General features: G+C 38.0%; 1 non-coding gene across 1 annotated transcript; it reads right to left on the bottom strand.

Annotated features, from left to right (window-relative positions):
- Positions 1–7,467: 7,467 nt before the first annotated feature.
- Trnaa-agc85 (transfer RNA alanine (anticodon AGC) 85) lies at positions 7,468–7,549 on the bottom strand. Its single transcript has one exon. It is a non-coding gene; the product is annotated as a tRNA-Ala (tRNA).
- Positions 7,550–15,789: the final 8,240 nt, after the last annotated feature.

Raw genomic sequence — 15,789 nt, 5'->3', positions numbered from 1 at the left:
GGAAAATGTTCAAGAATGTCTGGAATAGACTGAAATGAATCTTTCACTTACATAGCACTAATGACTCTTCAGAGTTTTAGTGCTCCTCAGCAGCTGTTGATCCACTGGGTATGGATTTATAACACGAAGAACACTGGTAAATGCCTACTGATGAAGGTGTGCTTAGCACTGCTTAGATGGTAAACTGAACAATGGAAACCACAAGATAATGCCTGCCTTGGAGGCAGGACGGGATACTCCAATGACATTAGAAAATTAACACAAGAGGTGTGTGTGTGTGTGTGTGTGTGTGTGTGTGTGTGTGTGTGTGTGTGTCTGCGTGTGCGGCCGTGCGCGCGCACGCACACGCAGACACACACACGCACACACACGCAAGCAAGCAAGCAAAAAACCAAACAAAATAACCAAAGATTTCCTTATTAAAATAAATCCTAAAGTTTAGGAAAGAAAGACGCATTCTTTTTTTTTCCCTCCATCTTTATTAAATTGGGTATTTCTTATTTACATTTCAATTGTTATTCCCTTTTCTGGTTTCCAGGCAAACATTCCCCTAACCCCTCCCTCTCCACATCTATATGGGTTTCCCCTCCCCATCCTCCCGGTATTACCGCCCTCTCCCCAACAATCCCGATCACTGGGGGTTCAGCCTTGGCAGGACCAAGGGCTTCCCCTTCCACTGGTGCCCTTACTAGGGTATTCATTGCTACCTCCGCAGTTGGAGCCCAGGGTCAGTCCACTTATAGTGTTTGGGTAGTGACTTTGTCCCTGGAAGCTCCGGTTGGTTGGCATTGTTATTCATATGGGGTCTTAAGCCCCTTCAAGCTTTTCAGTCCTTTCTCTGATTCCTTCAATGGGGTCCTATTCTCAGTTCAGTGGTTTGCTGCTGGCATTCGCCTCTGTATTTGCTGTATTCTGGCTGTGTCTCTCATGAAAGATCTATATCCGGTTCCTGTCAGCTTGGACTTCTTTCCTTCATCGATCTTATCTAGTTTGGTGGCTGTATATGTATGGGCCACATGTGGGGCAGGCTCTGAATGGGTGTTCCTTCAGCCTCTGTTCTAAACTTTGCCTCCCTATTTCCTCTCAAGGGTATTCTTTTTCCCCTTTTAAGGAAGGAGTGAAAGATTCGCATTTTGGTCATCCTTCTTGAGTTTCATGTGTTCTGTGCATCTAGGGTAATTTGAGCATTTGGGCTAATATCCACTTATCAATGAGTGCATTCCATGTTTGTTTTTCTGTAATTTGTTTACCTCACTCAGGATGATATTTCCAGTTCCATCCATTTGCCTATGAATTTAATAAAGTCATTGTTTTTGATAGCGAGTAGTAATCCATTGTGTGTACCACATTTTCTGTATCCATTCCTCTGTTGAAGGGCATCTGGTTTCTTTCCAGCTTCAGGTTATTACAAATAAGGCTGCTATTAACATAGTGAAGCATGTGTCTTTGTTATTTGTTAGAGCATCTTTTGGGTATATGTCCAAGAGAAGTATATCTGGGTCCTCAGTTAGTGCAATGTCCAATTTTCTGAGGAACCTCCAGACTGATTTCCAGAATGGTTGTATCAGTCTGCAATCCCACCAACAATGGAGGAGTGTTCCTTTCTCCACATCCTCGCCAGCATCTGCTGTAGAGGAAGATTTTCATCTTAGCCATTCTGACTAGTGTGAACTGGGATCTCAGGGTTGTTTTGATTTGCATTTCCCTTATGACTAAAGATGTTGAACATTTCTTTAGGTGTTTCTCAGACATTCGGCATTCCTCAGCTGTGGATTCTTTGTTTAGTTCTGAATCCCATTTTTTAACAGGGTTATTTGTTTCCCTGTGGTCTAACTTCTTGAGTTCTTTGTATATTTTGGATATAAGCCCTCTATCTGTTGTAGGATTGGTAAAGATCTTTTCCCAATCTGTTGGTTGCCGTTTTGTCCTAACAACAGTGTTCTTTGCCTTACAGAAGCTTTGCAGTTTTATGAGATCCCATTTGTCGATTCTTGTTCTTAGAGCATAAGTCATTAGTGTTTTGTTCAGGAAATTTTCTCCAGTGCCCATGTGTTTGAGATTCTTCCCCACTTTTTCTTCTATTAGTTTGAGTGTATCTGGTTTGATGTGGAAGTCCTTGATCCACTTGTACTTAAGCTTTGTACAGGGTGATAATCATGGATCGATGTGCATTGTTCTACATGTTGACCTCCAGTTGGACCAGCATCATTTGCTGAAAAGACTATCATTTTTCCATTGGATGGTTTTTGCTCCTTTCTCAAAAATCAAGTGACCATAGGTGTGTGGGTTCATTTCTGTGTCTTCAATTCTATTCCACTGGTCTATCTGCATGTCTCTGTACCAATACCATACAGTTTTTATCACTATTGCTCTGTAATACTGCTTGAGTTCATGGATGGTGATTCCTCCAGAAATCCTTTTATTGTTGAGGATAGTTTTAGCTATCCTGGGTTTTTTGTTATTCCAGATTAATTTGCAAATTGTTCTGCCTAATTCTATGAAGGATTGGATTGGAATTTTGATGGGGATTGCATTGAATCTGTAGATCACTTTTGGTAAAATGGCCATTTTTACTATATTAATCCTGCCAATCCATGAGCATGGGCGATCTTTCCATCTTCTGAGATCTCCTTCAATTTCTTTCTACAGAAGCTTGAAGTTCTTGTCATACAGATCTTTCACTTGCTTGGCTAAAGTCACACAGAGGTATTTTATATTATTTGGGACTATTTTGAATGGTATTGTTTCCCTAATTTTTTTCTTGGCTTGTTTCTTTTTTGTGTAGAGGAAGGCTACTGATTTATTTGCATTAATTTTATACCCAGCCACTTTGCTGAACAGCATTTTTTTCTACAACCATATATTTTTCAAGTATTAGTTGTTAATTTGTTACCAAACCTCAATTTATTATTATTATCCCAATTTTCATTAAAATTTTCATGAGACTGAGAGATTACTCATTTGTATGTAACATCTCAAAATTCAGGACTCTTCTTCCTAATTATTTGATTTTGAATCTTCCATAGTATGAAAACATATTTGGCATATATTGTGTGCAAAGTATGCTCATTGTTTCTCCTAATTAATTAAAAACAGTAGTACTTATGATTTTAAAGCTTTGTTCATCTTCATTAACTTCTGAGTGGATTTATGAGAATAAAACAGAACAGGAACACATTACTTACTTAGGTACAATAGTAGTAACAAATATTTTCTATTGTCCTTCATGAAGTTTCTTTACTAATCTTACAGTTTGTCAGTCATGATCCAAAATAATAATATGAACCCAATGATCTGAAATAACTTCTATAGAAATAACTACCTGTGTTAGCTGACAGCAAATAATCTCCCTCATTTACATGAGGATATGATCCAATGTGTGTGTGTACCTGGAACCTATGACAAAGGTAAACATTACCTATATTATTTTCATTCCTATATGTATATACTGATAGATTTTATTTATTAATTATGCACAGAAAGATATTATTCAACAACTAATGAAACAAGCAATTCTAGCAATATATAAAACAAACTGTCATTCTATAATATACTCATCCTCTTTGTGATGTTGCAACATGATATAATATCTGGGTGATGAGGTGAAATGTGATTTATGACACATTTTCTCTGACATAATGGGAGGCTTTTGAAAGGACTGGCTCAATCATTTCAAAACTTGTATGCTTGATCTGAAAATAGAGGAATAAAGAGAAATAAAGTGATTGCCAGACAGATAGCTAAGCACTATGGATAGTCTGGAGTTCCGTGTTGTGCCATAGGGATGTTCTATAGCAAGGAGTGATTCATGTCACAGATTGACAGAATAAGAAGTTATGATATGTCATCACACAACTCAAACTTGCTATTTAATATTTACAGATCAGATCTGAATATGAGGGTCTGTACCTAAAGAATGCACAGATAAAAAAGAGGGCTCCAAGTCCACTATGTATTTATTGTTCCAGTATGGATAAGGTGGCATAATTGTTTTAATGGTATACTTAGCCCACAGAGTTGGAGGCTTAAAATTCAGGACAGGGCAACATTCACAGTGTGATGATACCTTCAGGCATGACCACTTGCATCAGGGAGAGAGTCACATGGTGAACCAGAAAATGAAAATCTGGAGAGGGTCCAATTCATCCACTTAGCAGTCCATAACTTTTTCTTGGTGGAACTACTGTTCTTATCAGAACTGATTAAGGATGAAGGACATTAATCTCATGAAAGTGGACCCATTTGACTTAATTACTTTCACAAGGACACTTCTTTAAGTTCTTGAACTCAACATCAATACACTAGATAATAAGCTTCTATTATGTGAACCTTTGGGGAAAAGCATATCAGAATTATACAGTAAGATGAGGGCTCTGTATTTAAGTGCTGAAGTGGAAGTTTCTGGTTGTGTCATGTGAAGCAGACTCATGTGATATTTCGCCAAAGCAAGACTTTTTGGAGAGTATAAAAAGGACTCAAGAAACAGTGATGGGACTCTTGCATACCTAGCTGTACAGCTCTTCATTGAACTCTTGTCTTAGCTTCTTTACTTCATTGAGAGAGACAGAGCATAGAACTCTTGCTATTCCTACTGGTCCTGGGCAGTCCTGCTGACTTGTGTCAATTTAGCAGAGGCCTGGTTGTTTCCAATGGGACATGCTGTCTTTTCTGATTTGAATTTGAGCATATTTAAACTGGTCTGTTGGTATCTTGACACTCCTGAACTGTACTGCTGGAATCCTGACAGAGATTGGGATCCCCTCCAAAAACTACTTCTAAACAGGTTCACATTCCCTTGTGCTTTTTATCTTCTCTTCTCCCCATCCTTTAGACAGTGAGCTAGAAAAGGGTCAAAGTATTTGGTAATCCTTACTAAACTAGGTTTTGAAAAAAATCTATGCCTAAAAGCACCATACTAATCCTATGATAAAGGTATGGTTATCATAGCTGTTACACTGGAACTCCAGCTTTGATTAATTGGATGGCTTTGTATAGAGCCTCAAAGAACTCATACTAGAGTATTCTGACCTGTGAACATCCATACACAATCATCAGACTGCACCCAGTCATTAAATATTTTGACAGAATATGGGATAAAGGTAGTGAAAGGGGATAGGAACATGATTGTTCTATAAAGAATGATCAGAATGTTTATTGGCAAAGGGATAAAACAGCAAAGAGAAGAGAAAACAAGTGAAAATGGAGCTATATATATTCCCATATTTGAAATAAAAGTATCTTTATTAAATCAGTATTTGTTGCCACTTTTATTCTTACATCAGACTGACTGGAACATGAAACGTGAGACTAAAAGTAACCATCTTGGTTAATATCAGGACTGAAGACTGTCATATGAGTCAACATAAAGTTAACTATGCATTTAAGGAAAATTTCCACAAATATGTGGTTCTACTGTTTGCTTCAAAAAATTCCAGAAATCCAATTTATTTTAAGGTTATATAAGAGTTTTGTTGAATAATAAGAATGTAAATTGCCCTTCTCAAAGTACTTTAACAGAGCTAAAACCTCACTACTGCACGTATATTACTTATCAAAATTCATTTATTACACACCCTCTTATCAACAGATCTGTGATGGTCCTGTCCTGGTTCAGTAAAATCCTCTTACTGAAATCCCTCTTTCAATTGCTTGGTGTTCTATTCCCAGATCCTAAAACCCTAATCACTGATAATGCTATTTTACATGCAAGATAAACCAAAGCCCAAATCAAATACAGGTTAACCCACCTAAACTCAGTTTCATAGATCTAACTGAACTCTTGCTTTATTCTGTAGAGTACAAGAATCTATTTCGTTTAGGCATGATGACATGTACTCTCCACACAAACGAGACCGAAGATGATGATGAAAGTTTGAGGAGTTTGAGGTCATCCATAGCTATGCAAGATCCTGTCTAAATAAAACACAAAAAACAAGAAAAAGTAAGTTATGTTACATAAAGATGACCAGGTTATTTAGAGGACTACACAGCTATAATACCCTATATTAGAAACTAACAGCGAATGTGTAAAAACAGAGAAGGAAGGTAGAGGAAAATAGAAAGAGAAAGAAAATCTAGACAGGAGACAGAATTCGGAGATTTTTATTTTATTTTATTTTATTTTTATTAACTTGAGTATTTCTTATTTACACTTCGAATGTTATTCCTTTTCCCAGTTTCCAGGCAAACGTTCCCCTAATCCCTCCCCCTCCCCTTCTTTATGGGTGTTCCCCTCCCCACCCTCCCCCCATTGCCGCCCTCCCCCCAACAATCACGTTCACTGGGGGTTCAGTCTTAGCAGGACCAAGGGCTTCCCCTTCCACTGGTGATCTGACTAGGATATTCATTCCTACCTATGAAGTCAGAGTCCAGGGTCAGTCCATGTATAGTCTTTACGTAGTGGCTTAGTCCCTGGAAGCTCTAGTTGCTTGGCATTGTTGTTCATATGGGGTCTCCAGCCCCTTCAAGCTCTTCCAGTTCTTTCTCTGATTCCTTCAATGGGGGTCCTATTCTCAGTTCAGTGGTTTGCTGCTGGCATTCGCCTCTGTATTTGCTGTATTCTGGCTGTGTCTCTCAGGAGAGATCTACATCCAGCTCCTGTCAGCCTGCATTTCTTTGCTTCATCCATCTTGTCTAATTGGGTGGCTGTATATGTATGGGCCACATGTGGGGCAGGCTCTGAATGGGTGTTCCTTCTGTCTCTGTTTTAATCTTTGCCTCTCTATTCCCTGCCAAGGGTATTCTTCTTCCCCCTTTTAAAGAAGGAGTGAAGCGTTCGCATTTTGGGCATGCTTCTTGAGTTTCATGTGTTCTGTGCATCTAGGGTAATTCAAGCATTTGGCCTAATAGCCACCTATCAATAAGTGCATACCATGTGTGTTTTTCTGTGATTGGGTTACCACACTCAGGATGATATTTTTCAGTTCCCTCCATTTGTCTATGAATTTCATAAAATCATTGTTTTTGATAGCTGAGTAATATTCCATTGTGTAGATGTACCACATTTTCTAAATCCATTCCTCTGTTGAAGGGCATCTGGGTTCTTTCCAGCTCTGGCTATTATAAATAAGGCTGCTATGAACATAGTGGAGCATGTCTCTTTGTTATATGTTGGGGCATCTTTTGATATGCCCAAGAGAGGTATAGCTGGATCCTCAGGTAGTTCAATGTCCAATTTTCTGAGGAACCTCCAGACTGATTTCCAGAATGGTTGTACCAGTTTGCAGTCCAACCAGGAATGGAGGAGTGTTCCTCTTTCTCCACATCCTTGCCAGCATTTGCTGTCCCCTGAGTTTTTGATCTTAGCCATTCTGACTGGTGTGAGGTGAAATCTCAGGGTTATTTTTATTTGCATTTCCCTTATGACTAAAGATGTTGAACATTTCTTTAGGTGTTTCTCAGACATTTGGCATTCCTCAGCTGTGAATTCTTTGTTTAGCTCTGAACCCCATTTTTTTCTTTTCTTTTTTTCAGAGCTGGGGATCGAACCCAGGGCCTTGTGCTTGCTAGGCAAGTGCTCTGCCACTGAGCTAAATCCCCAACCCCTGAACCCCATTTTTTAATAGGGTTATTTGTTTCCCTTCGGTCTAACTTCTTGAGTTCTTTGTATATTTTGGATATAAGCCCTTTATCTGTTGTAAGATTGGTAAAGATCTTTTCCCAATCTTTCTTTTTTCTTCTTCTTTTTTTTTTCTTTTTTTCGGAGATGGGGACCGAACCCAGGGCCTTGTGCTTGCTAGGCAAGCACTCTACCACTGAGCTAAATCCCCAACCCCTTTCCCCAATCTTTTGTTTGCTGTTTTGTCCTAAGAACAGTGTCCTTTGCCTTACAGAAGCTTTGCAGTTTTATGAGATCCCATTTGTCGATTCTTGATCTTAGAGCATAGGCCATTTGTGTTTTGTCCAGGAAATTTTTCCCAGTACCCATGTGTTCGAGATGCTTCCCCATTTTTTCTTCTATCAGTTTGAGTGTATCTGATTTGATGTGGAGGTCCTTGATCCACTTGGACTTAAGCTTTGTACAGGGTGATAAGCATGGATCGATCTGCATTCTTCTACATGCTGACCTCCAGTTGAACCAGCACCATTTGCTGAAAATGCTCTTTTTTCCATTGGAGTTTGTGGCTCCTTTGTCAAAAATAAAGTGACCATAGGTGTGTGGGTTTATTTCTGGGTCTTCAATTCTATTCCACTGGTCTATCTGTCTGTCTCTGTAGCAATACCATGCAGTTTTTATCACTATTGCTCTGTAATACTGCTTGAGTTCAGGGATGGTGATTCCCCCTGAAGTCCTTTTATTGTTGAGGATAGTTTAAGATATCCTGAGTTTTTTGTTATTCCAGATGAATTTGCAAATTGTTCTGTCTAACTCTCTGAAGAGTTGAATTGATATTTTGATGGGGATTGCATTGAATCTGTAGATAGCTTTTGGTAAATGGTCCTTTTTACTATGTTAATCCTGCCAATCCATGAGCATGGGAGATCTTTCCATCTTCTGAGGTCTTCTTCAATTTCTTTCTTCAGGGGCTTGAATTTCTTATCTTACAGATCTTTTACTTGCTTGGTTAAAGTCACACAGAGGTATTTTATATTATTTGGGACTATTATGAAGATTTTCGGTTCCCTAATTTCTTTCTTGGCTTGTTTCTCTTTTGTGTAGAGGAAGGCTACTGATTTGAGTTAATTTTATACCCAGCCAATTTGCGGAAGGTGTTTATCAGGTTTAGTAGTTCTCTGGTGGAACTTTTGGGATCACTTAAATATACTATCATATCATCTGCAAATAGTGATATTTTGACTTCTTCTTTTCCAATCTGTATCCCCTTGATCTCCTTTTGTTTTCTGATTGCTCTTGCTAGAACTTCAAGAACTATATTGAATAAGTAGGGAGAGAGTGGGCAACTTGTCTAGTGTCTGATTTTAGTAGGATTGCTTCAAGTTTCCATTTAGTTTAGTATTAGCTACTGACTTGCTGCACATGGCTTTTACTATGCTTAGGTATGGGCCTTGAATTCCTATTATTTCCAGGACTTTTATCATGAAAGGGTGTTTTGTCAAATGCGTTCTCAGCATCTAATGAAATCATCATGTGTTTTGTTCTTTCACTTTGTTTATATAATGGATTACTTTGATGGTTTTCCGTATATTACACCATCCCTGCATGCCTGGGATGAAGCCTACTTGATCATGGTGGATGATTGTTTTGATGTGCTCTTGGATTAGGTTTGCCAGAATTTATTGAGTATTCTTGCATCGATATTCATAAGGGAAATGGATCTGAAATTCTCTTTCTTTGTTCGATTTTTGTGTGGTTTAGGTAAAAGAGTAATTTCGGCTTCATAGAAGGAATTCGGTAGCGCTCCATCCGTTTCAATTTTGTGGAATAGTTTGGCTAGTATTGGTATGAGGTCTTCTATGAAGGTCTGATAGAATTCTGCACTGAACTGGTCTGGACCTGGACACTTTTTGCTTGGGAGACCTTTAATGACTGCTTCTATTTCCTTAGGAGTTATGGGGTTGTTTAAATGGTTTATCTGTTCCTGATTTAACTTCAGTACCTGGTATCTGTCTAGGAAGATTTAAAAGTTTTGTTGAATATAGGCTTTTGTAGTAGGATCTGATGATTTTTTTGAATTTCCTCTGATTCTGTAGTTATGTCTCCCTTTTCATTTCTGATTTTGTTAATTTGAACACACTTTCTGTGTCCTCATGTTAGTCTGACTAAGGTTTATCTATCTTGTTGATTTTCTCAAAGAACCAACTTTTCGTTCTGTTGATTCTTTCTATGGTCCTTTTTGTTTCTACTTGGTTGATTTCAGCTTTGAGTTTGATTATTTCCTGCCTTCTACTCCTCCTGGGTGTATTTGCTTCTTTTTGTTCTAGAGCTTTTAGGTGTGCTGTCAAGCTACTGATATATGCTCTCTCCTGTTTCTTTCTGCAGGTACTCAGAGCTATGAGTTTTCCTCTTAGCACAGCTTTCATTGTGTCCCATAAGTTTGGGTATGTTGTACCTTCATTTTCATTAAATTCTAAGAAGTCTTTAATTTCTTTCTTTATCTCTTCCTTGACAAGGTTAACATTGAGTAGAGCATTGTTCAACTTCCATGTATATGTGGGTGTTCTTCCCTTATTGTTATTGAAGACCAGCTTTAGCCCATGGTGGTTTGATAGGACACGTGGGATTATTTCTATCTTTCTGTATCGTTTGAGGCCTATTTTATGACCAATTATATGGTCAGTTTTGGAGAAAGTACCATGAGGTGGTGAGAAGAAGGTATATCCTTTTGTTTTAGGATAAAATGTTCTATAAATATCTGTTAAGTCCATTTGGTTCCTGATTTCTCTTAGTCTGTCTATGTCTCTGTTTAATTTCTGTTTCCATGATCTGTCCATTGATGAGACTGGGGTGTTGAAATCTCCTACTATTATTGTGTGAGGTACAATGTATGCTTTGAGCTTTAGTAAGGTCCTTTTATGTTTGAAGTTGCCCTTGTATGTGGAGCATAGATATATAGGACTGAGAGTTCATCTTGGTGGATTTTTCTTTGATGAATATGAAGTGTCTTTCCTTATCTTTTTTGTTGACTTTTATTTGAAAATAGATTTTATTCAATATTAGAATGGCTACTCCAGCTTGCTTCTTCAGACCATTTGCTTGGAAATTTGTTTCCAGCCTTTCACTCTGAGGTAGTGTCTGTCTTTGTCTCTGAGGTATGTTTCCTCTAGGCAGCAGAATGCAGGGTCCTCATTGCGTATCCAGTTTATTAATCTATATCTTTTTAATGGAGAGTCTCAACCATTGATGTTGAGAGATATTAAGGAATAGTGATTATTGCTTCCTGTTATATTCATATTTGGATGTGAGATTATGTTTCTGTGCTTTTCTTTTCTTTTTTATTTTGTTGCCAAGACCATTAGTTTCTTGCTTTTTCTAGGGTGTAGCTTGCCTCCTTATGTTGGGCTTTACCATTTATTATCCTTTGTAGCGCTGGATTTGTAGAAAGATATTTTGTAAATTTGGTTTTGTCATGGAATATCTTTTTTTCTATATATGTTAATTGAGAGTTTTGCAGGGTACAGTAACCTGGGCTGGCATTTGATTTCTCTTAGGGTCTGTATGACATCTGTCCAGGATCTTCAGGCTTTCATAGTCCTGGTGAAAAGTCTGGTGTGATACTGATAGGTCTGCCTTTACATGTTACCTGACCTTTTTCCATTACTGCTTTTAATATTCTTTTTTTATTTTGTACATTTGCTGTTTTGACTTATGTGATGGGAGGAGTTTCTTTTCTTGTCCAATTTATTTGGAGTTTTGTAGGCTTCCTGTATGTTTATGGGCATCTCTTTCTTTAGGTTAGGGAAGTTTTCTTCTATGATTTTGTTGAAGATATTTACTGGTCCTTTGAGCGTAAGTCTTCCCTCTCTTCTATACCTATTATCCTTAGGTTTGATCTTCTCATTGAGTCCTGGATTTCCTGTACGTTTTGGGCCAGTAGCTTTTTCAGTTTTATATTATCTTTGACAGTTGTGTCGATGATTTCTATGGAATCTTCTGCTCCTGAGATTTTTTTCTTCTATCTCTTGTATTCTGTTTGTGATGCTTGTACCTACGGTTCCTTGTCTCTTTCTTTGGTTTTCTATATCCAATGTTGTTTCCTTGTGTACTTTCTTTATTGCTTCTATTTCCATTTTTAATTCCTTCCACTGTTTGTTTGTGTTTTCCTGGAATTCTTTCAGGGATTTTTGTGATTCCTCTCTATAGGCTTCTACTTGATTATTTATGTTTTCCTGCATTTCTCTAAGGTTGTTCTTCATGTCTTTCTTGAAGTCCTCTAGCATCATGATCAAATGTGATTTTAAATCTAGGTCATGCTTTTCTGGTGTGTTTGGATATTCAGTGTTTGCTTTGGTGGGAGAATTGGGCTCCAATGATGCCATGCAGTCTTGGTTTCTATTGTTTGGGTTCCTATGCTTGCCTCTCACCACTAGGTTGTCTCTGGTGTTACCTTATTCTGTTATTTCTGACAGTGGCTAGTCTTGTGTGTCAGGAGTGCTGTAGACCTGTTTTCCTGTTTTCTTTCAGATAGTTATGGGAACAGAGTGTTCTGCTTTCAGGCGTGTAGTCTTTCCTGTCTACTCTTCTTCAGCTGTTTCTGTGGGCCTGTTTCCTGAGTCCACCAGGCTGGTCGCTTGGAGCAGAAAAGTTGGTCTTACCTGTGGTCCCACAGCTCAAGTTGCTCTTGGGTTGCTGCTTTTGAGCTCTTGGTGAGGGAAGCAACCAGGAGGTCTGCACCACCTTTTCCTGGAGCCCCGGTGCACTGGGGTCCCAGATGGTGTTAGGTGCTTTCCTCTGGAGTCAGAAATGTGGGCAGAGTGTAGTCTCTTCTGGCTTTCCAGGCATGTCTGCCCCTTTGAAGGTTTAGCTCTACCTCCCACAGGATTTCAGTGCAGAGAACTGTTGACTGATTTCCACTGCAGATTCTTTAAAGCTGGAATTACCCTAAGAACTAGAAGACCATTCCAGAGCAATGATTTTGTTAATTTGTTGTTTTACTTGTTAATAAGTAAGTTGGGGTGATAAAAATTGAAATGTAGTAAACTATAAATGTATAAATATAAAGCTTGATAGCATGTAAAATAAATATATATCCAATCGACCATTACCAGACTCAAAAACAAAATATGTATCTTGTATCTTGTTCCTCATCACCACTTGTTTAAACATGTTCTTAACCCTTCTTTCCTTCTCTACTCCATAAGCCATTCCCATCCTCAGAAGGCTGCTGATTTGTTTTTTCAATATATAATCCATCTTTCATTTCATAGATGTTAGCATTAATGAAATAATTCAATAAGTGGATTTGCATGGTCCATGTTCTTCAACTCAGCACATATATTTTGAAAGGATTTTTAGTTAAATATGTGAATTCAGAATTTACTCTTTTAAGGTTGTTGTTGTTGTTGTTGATGATGATGATGATGATGATGATGATGATGATGATAAGAAAGAATCTCTCATATAGAGATATAACCAAGAACTTCACCTTTTTGCATGATGGTGGGCATTTGTATTTTGTTCTACTTTTGTCATTGCAGTAAAGTAGCTATAACCCTTGATAGGCAATTTTCTGAACAACAAACTTTTCTTTTTATAATAATCAAGATACAGTGATGGTTTATAATAGTTTCAAGAATCAGTGTCAAATGACTTGACAAATATGTTGTACCACTTTGTACCAGGTTAAAGGCCCTTTGGCGCTTCTCTTTATAAGAATACACTCAAGCAAATGTTTATTTAGCATAACAATCACACACTCAAAAGAGAAATTTCAGTCAATAGCCACAAACCTGAGTAGCTGCATATTAGGCTCTACATTGTAGATTTTAAATAATATTTTATGGGTATTAATAACAGTGTCATATACTCACAAGAGTGAGTATATGACAAACTCATAGTGAACTAAATCTCCCTTTCTTCTCCTTTTGACCTCTCTCGCCTTCCCCTTCTCCTCTGCCTATTCCTTTCCCTTTCCCATCCCCCTTTTCTTTTCCTTCCCCTTTCTTTGCACTTTTCTTCTCATTTTCTAAGTGCCACACTTAATCACAGTATAATTATCCCCTGATTTTTCTGCTTATTCTATATTTATGTAAGTCAATACCTTGAGGCTATGTAAATAGGCCTGAGGAAGCATTTTTCATAATAGTCTATTTGGTATAATTTTCTTCACTCATTTAAAGAGGTGAAATCACACTATTTCATATTCTATGAAGAACTCATAGAATAACTTGATAATAGATTTCTGCTTAATAATTGGGATGATTTTATTATAGAGACACTTGTCTACTTTGAATCAAAATATACTCAAGTAAAGAAACACTGAAATAAGGGATTCATAAGTACCTAAGATATTCTCTTTTTGTAGTATAAACATACCAAACTATACGATTAGTGTTCAGACATTGTTTGAACCGTTGACTTGGACATTTATGAGACACGTGTTCAGAATTCAAATCATGCTTATGCTATTTCTTTATAGATATAATATCCAGCAGTATAAAAGTATCTTTTATTCATCAGATGCTATTGTCTTCTCAAAGATTTACTGTTGAATAAGTTCACACTTTGTAGTTCTTCTGAACTCTGCCTGGCTGATTCAATCCAGCTGTTCTGCCTTAAATTCCTCTCCAAGCTGACTGATTCAATCTGGATTCTCTCAGCTTTTCACTAAAGTGTTCTGCTTGGTTTCAAACTAATTTTAGAAACGTGTTCTAATCTTCTGGCTCCTTCTCATTCTCTTGCATTCAACTGCACAGAATGATATAAACTCAGGAAAGAACGCACCTCTACTACACTGCACTCATTGTGCTGACTCCTGACTCACTGAATCTCTCTCCCTGCACTGTTCTTAAGAAGCCTCTCTTTTCTCTTTGCTATTTTTGTGAGAGTTGGAATATTCTATCTCTGACTCATTCTGTCAAATCTTTCTCTGAATCATCACTTTGTCTGTCCCTTCAGTTAGATGTCACTTTCAAGCAGGGCTGCTTCTTTCTACAAATTAACCTTATCTGCATTGTTTGGGGTTACAAGTGTGTACTAAGGGTGTGTCTATATTCCATCCAGAGGAATTAAAGGTGTATCATTCTAACGAGATCACCCAGACCTAGAAGATATTTGGATATGGTTCCTTACCAGAGCAGAACTCCTCTACACATCAGGATATGCAAAGCTTCTGTGGTTTAAGAGTTCCAGAGTAAGAATAGAGGAAGCTATGATTGAACGAAGGTCAATGGCCCTAACAGCACTTGACCTGGAAAAAAATGTTATTTTTTCTTCTAAAAGAATATTTCCAGCAGAATATTTCCCTAATTGATTAAGTTATAAAGATGACAATAACCCAATCACTGGGTGAGGAGGAGGCAGGCCTTCTAAGTCCAAGAGAAGAAGAGGGAAGGCAAAGGGAGCAAAACAGACAAAATTTAGGCTGGATACTGATAGTTCTGATGGTGGAATCCACCAGGATCTGCTACCGGAAGTTTTCTAAATAGAATAGCTGAATGAGGAGATATGGAGACAAAGTTTGGACCAGAGACTGAAGGAATGGCCATTCAGAGCCTGTCCCACGTGGGGATCCAGCCTATATATATATATATATATATATATATATATATATATATATATATATATATATATATTTATCCACCAAACCTAGACAATATTGATGAAGCCAAGAAAGGCATGCTGATAGGAGCCTGATACAGTTGTCTCCTGAGAGGCTCAGTCAGAGCATGACAAATATAGAGGCAAATGCTAGTAACAAACCATTGAACAGAGAACTGGGTCCCCATTAGAGGAATTAGAAAAAGGATTGAAGGAGCTGAAGGACTTTGCAACCCCATAAGACAACAATACCAACCAACCAGAGCTCCCAGGAACTAAAGCAATACCCAAAGACAGACCATGGCTCCCGTTGCATGTGTAGCAGAGGATGGTGTTGTTGGGCACCAATAGGAGGAGAAGCTCTTGGACTGCCAAGACTGGACTGTTGGTAGGGGAATGTCAGGGTGTGAAGGGGGATGGTTGGGGAAGGGGAACACACTCATAGAAGAAGGGAGAGGGGATAGGATAGAGGGTTTATGGCCAGGAAACAGGGAAAGGGAATAACATTTGAAATGTAAATAAAAAAAGTCCAATTAAAAAAATAGGTAAGTTGATAAATTTAAGAAGATAGAGTCTGTGCCCAGCGATTGTGTTATCTATTCATTCTAAACTAAGATTGTCTGGTATTTTCC

This window comes from Rattus norvegicus, chromosome 16, assembly GCF_036323735.1.
Source record: "Rattus norvegicus strain BN/NHsdMcwi chromosome 16, GRCr8, whole genome shotgun sequence".
NCBI lineage: Eukaryota > Metazoa > Chordata > Mammalia > Rodentia > Muridae > Rattus > Rattus norvegicus.
This window is presented reverse-complemented; position numbering and strand designations above follow the sequence as displayed.